This window comes from Eschrichtius robustus, chromosome 2 (genome assembly GCF_028021215.1).
Source record: "Eschrichtius robustus isolate mEscRob2 chromosome 2, mEscRob2.pri, whole genome shotgun sequence".
Lineage (NCBI taxonomy): Eukaryota > Metazoa > Chordata > Mammalia > Artiodactyla > Eschrichtiidae > Eschrichtius > Eschrichtius robustus.
The window spans coordinates 153,753,377-153,769,926 of record NC_090825.1 but is presented as its reverse complement, the minus strand read 5'-3'; the positions used below and the strand labels follow the sequence as shown (position 1 = coordinate 153,769,926).

Sequence of the window (16,550 nt, the reverse complement as noted above, 5' to 3'; positions counted from 1 at the left end):
AGAATATGTTAGACGTTTACTGAAAAGCCACACAAATGTGTGTAAGCTACTAAAGGATAGAGGCTACAGAGGGAAGGACCCAGTCTAGGAGCGCTTTCATAGAAGGGTTAGGTCTAGTTAGGGAAGTCAGGGGAAGCTTTCCTGGGGAAGTGGTGACTGAGCTAAGAATGATAAAGAGGACTTAGGTAGTGGGCTAAGAGCATTACAGGCAGTGGAAAGAGCCGGTGCAAAGGTCCTGCTCATGGGCAAGCATAGGCAACAGGAAGGACTGAAAGAATGTAGGACATGGTCCACATCCTCAGAGGGGCCTGGTGTAAGTGAAGGCGGAAGGTTGAAGGGTGGGAAGTGGGGGATGCTGACCACGCAGGGCCAGTAAGTCCATGGTAAGGAGTTGTGTCTCCTTCCTAAGATCTATGGGAAATCACTGAAGGTGTCATCTTTGACAACCACATTACTTTTACCTCCAAACATCCAATCTCATAACAAGTCCTAACAATTTTGCTTTCGAAATATCTCTTCAGTCTATCCACTTCAATCCATCCACTTCTGTTCGTCATTACCAACACTTCCTCAGCCCATTCTATCATCATTTCTGTCTGGACTAGGGGAATAGCATCCTCAATGATCTATTTGCACCTACTGTTGCCCCACTCCAATCCCTTCCTGCACAGTTATGGGGAGACACGCCTGACCTTGATACCATTTGATGACACAGAAAACACTGAAAGAGGACCAGTTTGTTTTTCATTAGTCTTGTTCTTGAGAGGTTGTGGAGTGGGCAGTTCATGAGTTTAATCTTGGGCCTGCTGAGTTTTAAATATCCCTGGGATGTCCTAGAGAAGAAGCCAAGCAGGAGGTGTCTGTTAGGTAGATATCTTCTCCCTCCCCATCTAGAGCCACTCTCCACCCATCTCTACGCTGATCCCTGCCCGGAGACATTAACGTGTGTGGCATGTCAAGATTCCATGTATCCCCAGCACCTGCTCCCGTGTGCGCTGCCTTCTAGTTGCGTTCAGCCCATAGGAGGTACATGAGGGAAGAAGCGTGAAGGCTGAGTATTTACTCGATACGATATACATCCTGCATCATCTCTTCCTCTTCCCCACCTCCTCCTCTTTCCACCCTGCCTCCTTCAAACCCTCCTCCTCTGCCTCCTGCGCCTCCTGCTCTTCTTCCTCCCACGTCTTCCTCTTTTATACTCTCTCGAATCCAGTAATCATTTCCACCTCCTCCTTTTTCAAAAAACTAATTAATTAATTTTTGGCTGCATTGGATCTTTGCTGCGCCCGGGCTTTCTCTAGTCGCGGCAAGTGGGGGCTACTCTTCGTTGCAGTGAGTGGGCTTCTCATTTCGGTGGCTTCTCTTGTTGCAGAGCACGGGCTCTAGGTGCCCGGTCTTCAGTAGTTGCGGCCCGCGGGCTCAGTAGTTGTGGCTCGTGGGCTCTAGAGTGCAGGCTGAGTAGTTGTGGCGCACAGGCTCAGTTGCTCCGTGGCATGTGGGATCTTTCCGGACCAGGGCTTGAACCCCTGCACTGGCAGGTGGATTCTTAACCACTGAGCCACCAGGGAAGTCCCTAACCTCCTCCTTTAAGCCTAGGCAGTAAAAGCTCCCTGAGATGCTGGACTACTGTCCTCTGTTGTTTTCCCCAAACCCTTTGCAAATGATCTCTTGACTACAGTCTCCTTAATTACGGTACATTTGAGTGTGCCACCTTTCTCTTTCAGGGATTCTGACTTATACTGATAGGTAAGAAATGCCTGGGGGAGAGTTAAATTTGAGTCACCTGAGTAGAGGTGGTCATTGGAGCCGTGGCTATAAATGTGAATATCTTGGGAGACAGTGTAGAGAAGGAATGGGCCCTGAGGAACTCAAACATGTAATGGCTTTCAGAGGAGGATAATCTTGCAAAGGAATTGGAGAAGTAGCAACCAAAGTGAGGTGAAAAATCAGGGCAGTGTGTGTCATAGAAGTCAAAGGAGGCAAAGGGAAGAAAAAGAGCGTTGGTAGTCAAGATTATCAGTTGGTCCTGCAAAGTCATTGGATTTAGTGACTTATACCCTCGTGAATCTGTTACATATTTTCTGTGCTCCCTCTGAATAATGATTTAAATTTTTTTACATTAACTTATCTATAATTTATCTTAGGTAAATACAGTCAAATTTGTTTTAGAACGTATTTTAAGGTAAAAATTAACTACCCTTCCTTAACCATTATTCCAACATTATTTATGTTCTACTTTCTCTATTACCATTATTTCCTCCAACATTCACTGTTTCTAAAAATATAAAGAGATGTTTGAGCACTTTCTACTAGATGTTTAAGAGCTTTCTATTTGACTGTATCATAGTGGTTCAATGGTTGTCGCTTTAGCATTCATTTTAAAATTGATCCATTAGAACAAGTCTAACCTCTTAATTTTAATTTTCAGAATTCTATTATCAATAGCCCCATTTATTCTTCCAGATAAACTCTATATTTTTTTAACATCTTTATTAGAGTATAATTGCTTTACTATGGTGTGTTAGTTTCTGCTTTATAACAAAGTGAATCAGTTATACATATACATATGTCCCCACATCTCTTCCCTCTTGCATCTCCAGATAAACTTTAGAACCATCTTATCAATTAAAAAAAACTTAAACTTCATTGTGATTTTTTCAAGACCGTGAGAGATAGATGGCCAACCAGAGTTCCTAAGGTTCAGTGTATGTAACTGCTGCCGCCGCTTAAGCCTGCCAAAGCAGTGGTACGGCTACTGCCCTTGTATTTGCTACCTCTAGAAACATTCTTGCCAGTAGTGGCAGCAGCGGGACTCAATTACCCTCTTTTCGCACTCCCTCCAGAAGCTCCAGATGGCGTCTTCCGTGGGCAACGTGGCCGACAGCACAGACCCAACGAAACGTATGCTTTCCTTCCAAGGGTTAGCAGAGTTGACACATCGAGCCTATCAGGCGGGAGATTTTGAGGCAGCTGAGAGACACTGCATGCAGCTCTGGAGACAAGAGCCAGACAATACTGGTGTACTTTTATTACTTTCATCTATACACTTCCGGTGTCGAAGGCTGGACGGATCTGCCCACTTTAGTACTCTGGCAATTAAAAAGAACCCTCTTCTGGCAGAAGCCTATTCGAATTTGGGGAATGTGTACAAGGAAAGCGGGCAGTTGCAGGAAGCAATCGAGCATTACCGGCATGCGTTGCGTCTCAAACCAGATTTCATCGATGGTTATATTAACCTGGCAGCCGCTTTGGTAGCAGCAGGCGACATGGGCGGGGCAGTACAAGCTTACGCCTCCGCTCTTCAGTACAATCCTGATCTGTACTGTGTTTGCAGTGACCTGGGGAACCTGCTCAAAGCCCTGGGTCGCTTGGAAGAAGCCAAGGCATGTTATTTGAAAGCAATTGAGACGCAACCGAACTTTGCAGTAGCTTGGAGTAACCTTGGCTGTGTTTTCAATGCACAAGGGGAGATTTGGCTTGCAATTCATCACTTTGAAAAGGCTGTCACCCATGACCCCAATTTTCTGGATGCTTATATCAATTTAGGAAATGTCTTCAAAGAGGCACGGATTTTTGAACGAGCTGTGGCAGCTTACCTTCGTGCCCTAAGCTTGAGTCCAAATCATGCAGTGGTACATGGCAGCCTGGCTTGTGTATACTATGAGCAAGGCCTGATAGATCTGGCAATAGACACCTACAGGCGAGCTATTGAATTGCAACCACACTTCCCGGACGCTTACTGCAACCTAGCCAACGCTCTCAAAGAGAAGGGCAGTGTTGCCGAAGCAGAAGATTGTTATAATACAGCTCTGTGGCTGTGTCCCACCCATGCAGACTCTCTGAATAACCTAGCCAATATCAAGCGAGAACAGGGAAACATTGAAGAGGCAGTTCGCTTGTATTGTAAAGCATTAGAAGTCTTCCCCGAGTTTGCTGCTGCCCATTCAAATTTAGCAAGTGTATTGCAGCAGCAGGGAAGAGTGCAGGAAGCTCTGATGCATTATAAGGAGGCTATTCGAATCAGTCCTACCTTTGCTGAGGCCTACTGTAATATGGGAAACACTCTTAACGGGGATGCAGGATGTTCAGGGAGCCTTGCAGTGTTATACACGTGCCATTCAGATTAACCCTGCATTTGCGGATGCCCACAGCAATCTGGCTTCCATTCACAAGGATTCAGGGAATATTCCAGAAGCAATTGCTTCTTATCGCACTGCTCTGAAGCTTCAACCTGACTTTCCTGACGCTTATTGTAATCTGGCTCATTGCCTGCAGATTGTCTGTGACTGGACAGACTATGATGAGCGCATGAAGAGGTTGGTCAGCGTTGTGGCTGACCAGTTAGAGAAGAACAGGTTGCCTTCTGTGCAGCCTCATCACAGCATGTTATATCCTCTTCCTCACGGCGTCAGGAAGGCTATTGCCGAGAGGCATGGGCACCTCTGCCTGGATAACATCAATGTCCTTCACAAACCACCGTATGAACATCCAAAGGACTTGAAGCTCAGTGATGGTCGACTGCGTGTAGGATACGTGAGTTCTGACTTTGGGAACCATCCTACTTCTCATCTTATGCAGTCTATTCCAGGCATGCACAATCGTGATAAATTTGAGGTATTCTGTTATGCCCTGAGCCCAGATGATGGCACAAACTTCCGAGCGAAGGTGATGGCAGAAGCCGATCATTTCGTTGATCTTTCTCAGATTCCATGCGATGGAAAAGCAGCTGATCGCATCCATCAAGATGGTATACACATCCTCGTAAATATGAATGGTTATACCAGGGGTGCTCGAAATGAACTCTTTGCTCTCAGGCCAGCTCCTATTCAGGCAATGTGGCTGGGGTACCCTGGGACTAGTGGCGCGCTTTTCATGGATTATATCATCACTGATCGGGAAACTTCACCTGCTGAAGTTGCTGAGCAGTATTCTGAGAAACTGGCTTATATGCCCCATACTTTCTTTATTGGTGATCATGCTAATATGTTCCCTCACCTGAAGAAAAAAGCAGTCATCGATTTTAAGTCCAATGGGCACATTTATGACAATCGAATTGTGCTAAATGGCATCGACCTCAAAGCATTTCTTGATAGTCTACCAGACGTGAAAATTGTCAAGATGAAATGTCCTGATGGAGGAGACAAAGCAGACAGCAGCAATATAGATCTTAATATGCCTGTCATTCCTATGAATACGACTGCAGAAGCAGTTATTGAAATGATTAACAGAGGACAAATTCAGATAACAATTAATGGATTCAGTATTAGCAATGGACTGGCAACTACCCAGATCAACAATAAGGCTGCCACTGGAGAGGAGGTTCCCCGTACCATTATTGTAACCACACGTTCTCAGTACGGGTTACCGGAAGATGCCATTGTGTACTGTAACTTTAATCAGCTACATAAAATTGACCCATCTACTTTGCAGATGTGGGCAAATATTCTGAAGCGTGTTCCCAATAGCGTACTGTGGCTGTTGCGTTTCCCAGCAGGAGAACCTAATATTCAACAGTACGCGCAAAATATGGGCCTTCCCCAGAACCGTATCATTTTTTCACCTGTTGCTCCTAAAGAGGAACATGTTCGGAGAGGCCAGCTGGCTGATGTCTGCTTGGACACTCCACTCTGTAATGGACACACCACAGGGATGGATGTCCTTTGGTCGGGGACACCCATGGTGACTATGCCAGGAGAGACTCTTGCTTCCCGAGTTGCAGCTTCCCAGCTCACCTGTTTAGGCTGTCTTGAGCTTATTGCTAAAAATAGACAAGAGTATGAAGACATAGCTGTGAAACTGGGAACTGATCTAGAATACCTGAAGAGAATTCGTGGCAAAGTCTGGAAGCAGAGAATATCTAGCCCTCTGTTCAACACCAAACAATACACACTGGAACTAGAGCGCCTCTATCTACAGATGTGGGAGCATTATGCAGCTGGCAACAAACCTGATCACATGATGAAGCCTGTTGACGTCACTGAGTCGGCCTAAATAATGACTGTGTGCGCAGGAGAATTACCCCTGTACCTGAGCCTCAACCTTCTGGGGGAAAGGGAACTAGATACGTTACTTTGTACTTACCTTTGTAGCAATATCATGTTGCAGATGGGTGACAGACAGTGATAACAGATAGCACAGCCAGACTTGCTTCCTGCATGATCATGACAGGGAGAGACACAAGAGATGGGAGACTGCTGTTCCACAAGGAGTCTCCGTAGAATTTTGCGGCAGCCAGGTGTTGCCTAAGTCTGGAAGGTCTGATCTCCCTTGGTCTTCCATGGGATGGGTGGTTAGTGTGGAGGGGAGATAGAGATTGCCCAGTCTTCTGAATTAAGTTTTTCTTTATATTTGGGGTATTGGAGCTATTAAAAATGTTTGGTTTCAGGTTTTATTCATGTGACGTGTATATGATTCTTTTGAGATAAGGTTTTAAGCTAAAATATTCCTTGTTTTAGTTTCTGAACTCTACAGACAAATGGGGACTTTGCTGGTGTAGTCTTTTTATAGGTTTTATAAACCACTTGAGCCTATATCAGTCATTTTAGTGTCTGACATGTTTGGAACTATCAGTGCTTTGTTGGTTTATGGCTTAAATTCTTTTTCTGGTCCGTTTCCTTCTTCCCTTCCCCCCACTTTAAACATTTTCCTGTAACTTGGCTAACAAAAAACCAAGTCTGATTCAAAACCTCCCAGAGTGTTTCTCTTAAACACATCATCTGGTGCCAAATGAAGATTCTTAGGAGTGATTATTAATTATGAAGGGCACAGTTGTGGTACTGTCACTGATGATAATAATAATGGATTTTTGGCCTAGAGTTTTGACCTATTGCACCAGTGTTTTACCGTTGACTGCCCCTCTGTGCTGCTTCCAAAAGTGATAGTGTGTGATCAGATTTTTACTTTCACTTCTAAAGTTTGTTCTTTTTTTTAAAGTGAGTCCTGTTCTTCCTTTTTCTTTCAGCAGCAATGAAATCCCAGGTAAGTACAAGTATTCAAATATTTGATCAGTAAGTCCCAGTTATCTCCAGTGCATTAAATAACTTTCATCAAAAAACATGTTATAGGTAAAAAGCTCTGGAGGACCAGCTATGTATATGATTATTATGCTTCAGACCTTCTAGGGTGTTACACATAATAACTTGTCTTCTGGACGTGGTCTTGAAGTCTATGGATTCAGCCTCAGTAGTAGCGAACTGCACTGCTACTTGGTTTGGAGTATAAATTAGACTTTAGCCCTCCTGGGGGTTGAGTTTTTGGTATTGAAAACCATAGGAATGAAATTATTGTATTTCAACAAAGGACTGAGGGCTTGAGGCTTAAACAAGCCAACATATGAATATATGTTTTTGTCTTGCTGTACTGCACATATGCTGTCTAGTAACAGATATTTTGTCTGCTAGTAGTGTTCTAGATTCTGTCTTTCCAAAGTGCTGAGGCAGTGCATCTATTCTGTAGTTGCAGCTGATGCCTGAATGTATCCTAGCTGACAAATGATTGATTAAGAAGCACTTGAATTTCGGAAAGATTTGTACTGTTAACCAAAATCTGAGCAAGGAGTCTCAAATGTAATTCTTAGCCAGAATTACATGTTAATGAACGACTTAACAGTGTAAATCAAGGAACATCAGTGTAGGGATTTCTTTTAATTTATTTTTTACCTGCTTGAAAGAATCAGTTAAAGGTTGCCAGCTTGGTTGCAGATGAACGGACGTTTGAAGTTCACCAAACTACTTCATGTGGAATAGGAGAATAGACTTCCAGCGCCCTCAAGGCTGTGACCTTGCAGCCATTTTACATAGCACAGCATCCCCCTAGAGGGATGAACCTTTCCCTGCCCGAAAAGTAGCCGCTCTGGTTGAAGCTTTGCTTATTGTAACAGGCTTTTGTTTCCAGGTAACATGTCTGTGGAAGGCTTAATTCTGAATAGAGATATAGATATTACTGGAAACTAATTGTTTTTTCTATTATACTCTGCTTTATCAAAAAAGTAAAACATTTACATTGTGCTACAGAAATTCAGATGTTGTCTTGCAATCTTTAAACAATAAATGAATGATTTGCCCTGAAAAACAAAAAACAAAAAACTTCTTTGTGATTTTGTTTGGGATTATTTTAATCCTGTAAATTAAATTGGGAAGAAGTTAAATCTTTATTATATTGCCTTTTAGCCAGAAACTTGATAGATAGATAGATAAATCCATTTATCTTCAAATCTCATTTTTAACTCTAATAAAAGTGTAACCATTTTCTTCAAATAATATGTTAATATATTTTGTGAAGGTCGTTTCCAAACATTTTATATTTACATTCTTCTTTCTGATGTTTCTTAGATATTCTTTGCTACTCTTTCTCTGACTTTTTTTGGTATAATAGTAATATATGTTTCTGGTAGAAAAAAATGAGAAGAAATCAAGAAAAAAAACCCTAAGTATAATTCTAATAGTCAACACCCAGATTCCAGTACAGTTAACTTTTTGGTGTACTCACTCAACGCTTTTTCTATTCTTATGTATGTGTATTTTTATATTTCTTATGTAAATGAGGTATCATACTGTTCTGTAACTTCTTTCATCTGCTATACAAGGAACATCTCATGTCAGTGTATGCACTTCCTTGCTGGATGCTATTCTGTTATACAGATGTACCTTAATTTATTTAACCAGACCTTTACTGGGGACCTTTGTTGTTGTTTCTAACTTTCCAGCATGAAATCATTCTGTGATAAAGCTCTTTTTACCTCCTCAATTCCAAAGAGCCTTGACATTTTATTAAGTATCGGATATATACAAAAGAATATTTATAAAATAAATGTTTAAGGATAAAAAAAGTAACAATGACATGATCACTTGTGCACCTACTGTCCCATTTAAGACATAGAACATTTAAGCCCCTATGTATCCCTCTCCAATCCCATCCTTCCTAATCATTCTATATATATATATATATGTGTGTGTGTGTGTGTGTGTGTGTGTGTGTGTATATATACATATATATGTATGTATATATGATTTATGCATGCTTTTGAACTTCATATGATTGGAATTTACCATATGGGTCTTTCTGGGACATACTTTTTCCACTTAATAACATGTTCCTGAGATGCATCCACGTTGTTGCAAATAACTACAGTTTATTCATGTTTATTTCTGTATAGTATTCAATTATATGAATATATCAGAATTTTACTCCATTCTACTGTTGGTGAATATCTTGGTTGTTTCTAGTTTTTGCTCTTACAGATATGCTACTATGAACATCTTGTACCTACCGCCCACTACATGTGTACAAGAGTTTCTCTAGGCCAAACATCAGAGAGTAGAATTGCTGAGTCAAAAGGCATGCATACCTTCAACCTAATAGATAATGCAAATTATCTTCCAAAATGGTTGAAATAAATTGACTCTCCCACAAACACTGTATAAGAATTCAGTGGTTCCACATCTCTAATTCTTGGTATTCCACATTGAAAAATTTCTGTCAAGCTGATGAGATTGAAATAATATGCCACTGTGGTTTTAATTTGCACTTCCCTGATTACAAATGAAGTTGAACATATTTTCATATGTTATTTTACCATTTGTGTTCTCTCTTCAGTGATATGCCCAGTCAAATCTTTTTCCCCTTTAAAATAAATTAGGTTGTAGTTTTCTGAATGGCTTATAGTTTTTGGTCTGGATACTAACCCTTTGTCATATGGGTATAGCAAATACCCTCTCCCAGTGTGTGACTCACCTTTTCACTTCTGTTATGGTATATCTTGATGAACAGAAGTTCTTCATTTTAATGTAGTTCACTTTAATAGTAATTTACTTTACTCTCTATGCTTTTCTGTCTCGCTTCAGAGATTCTTCTCATCCGTTAATTGAAAGGGGCATTTTCTTTTATTACTTTCAAAAAGTTTAAAAACTCTACCTAATTTTGAGTCTTTTAGACACCTAGAATTGATTTTTGGCATGTGGTGTGAGGTAGGGGTTCAGATCCCCTTTTTTCTATATGAATAACCAGTTGTCTCAGCATCAGTTATTTAAAGCTCATACTTTCTCAACTGATTTTCAGTGTCCGTTCTGATACACTTGAGAATCAACGTGCCAAGTTCCACTATCCATTCCTCAATGCCCACCAGTCAAAATAAATACTTTGTTGGGATTTTAAATGTAATAAAAGAAATCTACGGATCAATTGGAAAAGCAATGACAACTTTATAATATTGAATCTTCCTACCCATAAACATAGTATCACTTTCCATTTATTTAAATTTCCTTTGATTTCTCTCAGTCATTTTATGATTTTCTGTATACAGGTCTTACTCATATTTTGTTAAATCTCTTCCTAGGTAATTCATATTTTTGATACTACTGTAAATGGCATCTGTCTTTTTATTACACGTTCTAATTTTTTGTTGCTGGTATATAGAAATGCATTTTTAAAATATTGACCTTATAAGTATCAATTTTACTAAAAAAAAATCTTAATTCTATTTTTCTGTATAGGAAAATTTTTAAAGTGGGGGGAAGGGAAGAAGGAAACGGACAAGAAAAGGAATTTAAGCCATAAACCAACAAAGCACTGATAGTTCCAAACATGTCAGACACTAAAATGACGGATATAGGCTCAAGTGGTTTATAAAACCTATAAAAAGACTCCACCAGCAACGTCCCTATCTTTAATATGTATTCTTATGTGTATGTAAAAATCTTATCTCCTGCAGATGACTCCCTAGTTTCTGCCCTCTAATCATTATAAATTGTATATAAATTTTATACTATCTGATATTTCCAACACCTGATTGACTTTTTGTGGGTGATGTGAGTTGCTTGTTATTTTGTTGGGTCTCGCTCATGTTGCTTTTCTTTTTTAATTGTGAATTCATATTTCTATGGGAATTCTTTGAAGCCTAGATAGAAGGGAGTTCATTTAAAAAGGATTTGCAAGTGTTTCTGCCAGATGCTCATGGGTACTACTGAAGGAGGGCCACTTTAAACTAAATTCTCAGCTTGAAGGTTTTCCAGACCACCCAGGTAGCGCAACTCTGGCAACAAAACTCACACGTGAGGGCTAGCTTGTACTTAGAAACTTTCAGGAAAGATTTTTCTTCTCCTTTACCAGCGCCAAATTTTAACATAAGCAAATGTCCTTGTTGTCTGCAATGGGGGCAATTTTATTTCTAGTATACCCTTTCGAGCTTTATGTAGGATTGTCTTTTATGCTGCCCTCTTTGGGCTGGACCTAGGCTTTGTCAACTATCATCCATATTTCACAAGGCTGTGAACACTGGATCTCAAGATCCCCTGATTTGTCAAAAGTCCTCAGTGCAAAGGCCATTAGCAGTGCCTGGGTCATCTCACTTGGGCCTTGCTTAGAATTCCTTTTGGCCTTACTTTATTAGCAGGTCACTGATGCATTTAAAAATATATATATTTCTATATTTTATTCATTGTTTTTAGTTATTCTCAATGGGAAGTTTGTGAAGGGCATGTAGTTTGCTAAGCACCCCCCACCTCACTTCAGCTACACCTTCTCATATCCTAGATCTTTCATTTCCAATATCTATTTCACCTCCTAAATCTCAATTTCAAATATCTTCTCTCTATGGCCATCATCTCCTATCTTTGCGTGCCTCTAATTTACCAGTCCCACCTTAACAATTCTCCAGCCCTATTAGGACTCCCAATTCAATCACCCCCAAATATTCACTGGCCATTTACTCAGGTTCTTCCTCATCCATATTAGAGTCTACGCTGGGTCTCTGTGTTGCAAAATACAATAAAAATAGTGCCTTCTGTAGTTGTGCCATGCTATGGTACTGACTTTGTGTTTCATCATCATAATCACTCCTTTATACACACCCTCCATGTCTTTTTTTTCTTTTTTTTTTTTCTTCGTCCTTCTCTCATCTGATCTGGCACAATTATTGACTGAGTAAACCCGCATTTATCTGCCTACTCTGTACCTAGTTCTGGAGGAAAAGAAGCAACTAGGCTAACTGGTTTCCTTCTAAATGTATGTGGCTTCAGGCTGTAGAGAAATCCTTCTGTATTTCTCTAGTCAGTTCTCTCCACCACCTTTCAAAGCAGCTTCTCTCTGCAAATCCCCAGCCTTCCCTGACCCCAGCCCCCTTTCTCAGTTGATGGCTTCCCTTAGTCCATGGAGACATCCTCATCCACTCACCACCAAACTCCATGCATGTTTAATAGATGCTCATCTTTTCCTCTTGTGACTTCAGATGAACTCTCCATGTTCACATCTAGGGCCATCCTTTCCACTTGTGCACAGGATCCCACCCCCTTTCTCTGCCCTCCACCCCTCACTATCAGTGGTTCTCTGCCATTCTGACTCTCCTCCTGCTCTGAGAATGAACACATCCTGTCAGATTTTTTTTTCTTAACATAAGAGACAACTTCTTCTGGGAAGATGAAGTTGATGTACTTTCCCATATTCCTCCAGCTAAGTGAAACTAAAACCCTTGGACATTACATATAAAAGAAACATAAGAAGGCTGAAAGGTAGAGAGAGGAAGGCAGATCAGCTAGGGACTTTGAGACCTGAGGAATGACACATGGTTAGTTCCTACCTTGTTTGTTTGTTTACCTCATATATCCCAGACTTGGAGCTGAAGAAGCTAGCAACCTGCAAACGCCAACAGGCACAGACAAAAAAAAAAAAAACAAAAAAAAAACAACCTTCAACCAAAGCCTGGTCTGCTTAGCCAGAGAACCAGGAATAGGTCAGCCTAGTGAAATAGAAAACTTTTAGAATTATCTAAGCAGCTCTACTCCAGCCAAAAACCACAGAAAAAAAAAAAAACAAACAAAAACTGTGGCCCCACTCCCACCCATGCCAGCCAAGTCCTAGAGGGGAGACTAGACTTCAGCCTTCCGCTAGGCTGTACCAAGGCACCCCAACACACCTGCCAAGGTGGCGGCAGAGAAGGATACATAGGGAGCTGGGATTTTCATCCCCAACAGGCATGAATGATACACACTCTCCTCCCTCCCCTCTCCACAGTACCAGTGGAGACCACACGGGGAGCCTGGACTTCCACCCCCACTGGCAGTAACAAGGCCTCTCTCCCCATCCCAGATGGGGTACTGCCAGAGAAGGCCTAGGGGAGCTTCAGGGCTTTTGCCACCACCCGGCGGTAACGAGGCACTTCTGCCCCTCCCATCCAGGAAGGCATCCGTGAAGGCCTCGTGAGAAGCTGGCACTCCCACACCTGCCCAGCAGTAATGAGGAGCTCACAGCTGTAAGAGAGCGTACACTTTGCCTTCTAGGTCACTGTGTAACCCCAGTGCCTGGAATGACAGGGGCTAGTTGCATGATCTCGCTCAAATCACTCATCCCTTCGGTGTCGCAATTTGTTCCTCTGTAAAATGAGAATGAAAATAATAGCATCTACCTGTAGGTTGCTGTGAGGATTAAATGAGTCCATACATATAAAGCTCCTAGAATAGAAAGTGTTAGCCATTGCTGCTGCTGCTGGCATTGTCATTATTCATTCCTTACTTATTTATGTGCCTCTTAAAATATAGCTTTAGCCGTATCCCAGGAGTTTTGATTTGTAGTGTTTTCATTATTTTTATTTTCTAAATATTCTATGATTGCAATCATATTTCCCCTTTTGTGCCCAAGAGATATAGAGAAGGGTATTTTTGAATTTCCATGTGGGTGGGAAAGTTTTGTTTAAATGTTTCTAATTTATAGTTTTATTGCTCTGTGGTCAGAGAATGTCTGTGCACTTTGTGCTTTAGGAGATTTGTTGATGTTTTCTTTATAGTCTAGTAGATGATCTATATTAAAAAATAAGTTCTTCAATTAAAATAGTTTTTCCCCTTTTCCTCATTGTGAAGGATACATCTTATCCCTAGCCTAAAAGCTGGAGACATACTTTCCAACACACCAAACTAGACATTTAAATGAAATAAAAGCTCCAATCATGTTGAGTTAACATGCTTTATTCCCATTCAATTTGCAGTAAGCACAGATTGCAAAGTTCCCCAGAGGGAGAGAAATGGGAGCAGGCATACTCAGACTTCAGGTGTGATTTGTTAGTTGTTCTTCTGCTGCCTCTTTTCTCCCTCTAATTTTGTCTTGTAAAGAAGGCATTTAATTCTAGTTGTAGCAGATTGTAATTTCCATAAGTGGCCACAGCAATATTTCTGACCCCACACGCTGTTCCAGGACCTTGCCACTTCCCGTCAAGAGGTGAAGTCTATTCCCTTCCCCTTGAACTGGGGTAGAACTTTATGACTGCCCCAACAAAAAGAGGATGGGGTGGATGTCATGTTGCATGCCTTCCCAGCTGGGCCATAAATGGCAATAGAGCCTCTGCCTGACTGTCTTGTGATGCCCTCTTGGAAGCCAGTCACCATGTTGTGAGGAAGCTCAGGCTACATAGAGAGGCTGCTTGTAGGTGCTGAGGTCCCAGCGAGAGCCACCATCAGTCAGCAGACATGTGAGTGAGCGAGTGAGTGAGTCTTCAGGGGATCTTAGCCCCAAGTCATCTCCACAGCCCCTGTCTGAATTGTGACCCACAGACCCAATAAGCATTATAAACAGTTGTTTTACCTCATTGATTTGTAGGGTAATTTGGTCCTCAGCTATAGTAACCCTATCTCTAAGGATACAGTGACCCCAGCTAATCAGACAATTCCAACTAGAAGGTGGGTGTTATAATGAGAAAAACATGAGACTAGGACCTGGGAGACCTAGGTCATAGGCCGGATTAACTCATAATTGACCTTAGGACCTTGAACATATCATGTAACCTTTCTGAGTCCTAACATTTGAACCTTTTAGGCCCCTTCAAGTTCTACAATTAATTAAGGCCTTGATAGAGAACAATATGAAAAGGTTTCATATTGGAAATACTCGATCTCTTGAGAGACTGCATATCTATATGTAATCAATGACATTCTTGGTTTTACAGTTAACTCTCACAGGGAAATCTTATTTCCCTCCTTTCCAAACTATGGGAAAATTTTTCCAAAGTATTGACAGCAGAGAATAGGGTCATTTTTTATCAACCCAATTTTAGCATAAAATAAATTAGAAAGCTGGCTGGGCCTTTGCTGCAAGACGTGGGCTCCCCAGTCTCAGTTCATGGTAATATAGTAACCACTGCTTAGATTCTCGACTTTTATATTGTTCAGTCATCTTTGCCTGCTATTTTGGGTGTTCTTTGCTAGTTACCCGGTGACTTGCTGCCAGAATATGCTTACAGAGATTTTACTGTCTCTCTCTAGATTCAGCAGTTTGAGAACGTTAAATGTGCCTTGCAAAGCTAAATCTGCTATGGGATATATAAGGCTGGTCTCTCATCAGTTGTAATTCTCTGGTAGTTGCATTGTTAAGAGGAGTCATCTATTATTCCACATACTACATTCCAGAAGAAGCTAAAGCAAGTGTTTAATGCATGCTTTCCAGGGCACAATACTGCACAGTCCCTAGAGTGTGATGACTTGGGACAGCTGCCCCAAGTCAATATTCAGGGGACCCAGCCATGCTGGCAGCTTGTCAGTGACTCAAGGAGCACCAGCTGGGGCCCTGTAACATGCTTGTACCACGCTCACAGAGAAACAGTTTTTTTTTTTTTTGAAATAAATTTATTTATTTATTATTTATTTTTGGCTGCGTGGGGTCTTCGTTGCTACGCGTGAGCTTTCTCTAGCTGTGGAGAGCGGGGGCTACTCTTTGTTGTGGTGTGTGGGCTTCTCATTGTGGTGGCTTCTCTTGTTGTGGAGCCCAGGCGTTAGCCATGCGGGCTTCAGTAGTTGTGGCACGTGGGCTCAGTAGTTGTGGCACATGGGCTCAGTTGCTCTGCGGCGTGTGGGATCTTCCCAGACTAGGGCTCAAACCCGTGTCCCCTGCATTGGTAGGCGGATTCTTAACGACTGCGCCACCAGGGAAGTCCTGAGAAACACTCTTCACTTGCCTCCCTTTCCTGGAGTCACCAGAATCACCGCCTATTCCCTTTGTACCCCAGCGTTCCCACCACAGAACAAGGTTAGTAGGTTACCTTCTGATATGAATTGTATCCTCCCTGTGAAGCAGTTGTTTCCTACGTCTGTTTAGGACACTTGCATTTTGTTATTTTAATGATGTGATATCATTAAATATTACATAAATTGATGAAATATGAAGACAATAGAGTTGTTTCTAGTGAACAAGTCAAAAGCTTCCTAAAGTGTGAGCGATATAGCTGCAAAAGATTGTGGGAAAAACTCTAGAAGAATTCTGCACTCAGATCGCTTCCCCTTTATCTATAAGTTTTCATTCTCCTTTAAAGACACCCATACTTTACATCTCAGTTAATGATATGGATGTTCTTTTTTTTTTTTTTTATACTAATTTTTTTTTTTTAATTTTTATTTATTTATTTATTTATTTATTTATGGCTGTGTTGGGTCTTCATTTCTGTGCGAGGGCTTTCTCTAGCTGTGGCAAGCGGGGTCCACTCTTCATCGCGGTGCGCGGGCCTCTCACTGTCGCGGCCTCTCTTGTTGCGGAGCACAGGCTCCAGACGCGCAGGCTCAGTAATTGTGGCTCACGGG

At 41.5% G+C, this 16,550-nt stretch overlaps 1 pseudogene; it reads left to right on the top strand.

Moving 5' to 3' along the window:
• The first annotated feature begins 2,852 nt into the window (after window positions 1-2,852).
• LOC137758972 (UDP-N-acetylglucosamine--peptide N-acetylglucosaminyltransferase 110 kDa subunit pseudogene) lies at window positions 2,853-5,991 on the top strand (annotated as a pseudogene).
• The last annotated feature ends 10,559 nt before the right edge of the window (window positions 5,992-16,550 follow it).